The sequence below is a fragment of the Arachis ipaensis genome, chromosome B04 (assembly GCF_000816755.2).
Source record: "Arachis ipaensis cultivar K30076 chromosome B04, Araip1.1, whole genome shotgun sequence".
Lineage (NCBI taxonomy): Eukaryota > Viridiplantae > Streptophyta > Magnoliopsida > Fabales > Fabaceae > Arachis > Arachis ipaensis.
Genome location: NC_029788.2, coordinates 130,913,546 through 130,914,073, shown reverse-complemented (window position 1 = coordinate 130,914,073; position 528 = coordinate 130,913,546). Strand labels below are relative to the sequence as shown.

The window sequence follows — 528 nt, the reverse complement described above, 5'->3', positions numbered from 1 at the left end:
TAAAAAATATTCTATTAAAAAATTATTATAAAAAATTATAATTGAAAAAAAAATAATAATAAAAGTTTATATTAAAAAATACTAGAAAAAAAATTATAAAATTCATCTTAATAATAATAATGATGATAAATAACGTTGCTAGTTTAGCCTTTTAGCCTCTACCTCCTATTATAGTGTTTACTCTTTTTTTTTTCCTTCATTGCTTTCTTTTTTTCCTAATTGTTAAAGCATAAAAAAATTAAAAATTAATTCAAAAAATAAAAACAGACATATCGATAATAACTATATAAATAAAAATATATTTAAAAAAGACTAAAATAAACAGAATTAAAGTAAAATAAAATTACATATAAAGAGGAGAAAAAAAAAGAGTTAAAATAACAAAACTGATAAAGGATGATTTTACAAGTTTATTTTTTTATCTTTATTATATTTAAAGACAGAAAAATAATTAATTTTTAACTAATTAAATTAAATTGTATTTATTATATTTAATTTTAATAAATTATCTTGTTTTAATTTAGTCAT

The 528-nt window shown here is 14.6% G+C and overlaps 1 protein-coding gene across 1 annotated transcript in view; it reads left to right on the top strand.

Annotated features, from left to right (window-relative positions):
- LOC107637406 (F-box protein CPR30-like) overlaps positions 1-528 on the top strand; it is a 77,048-nt gene that overhangs the window by 38,869 nt on the left and 37,651 nt on the right. The window lies entirely within an intron of this gene.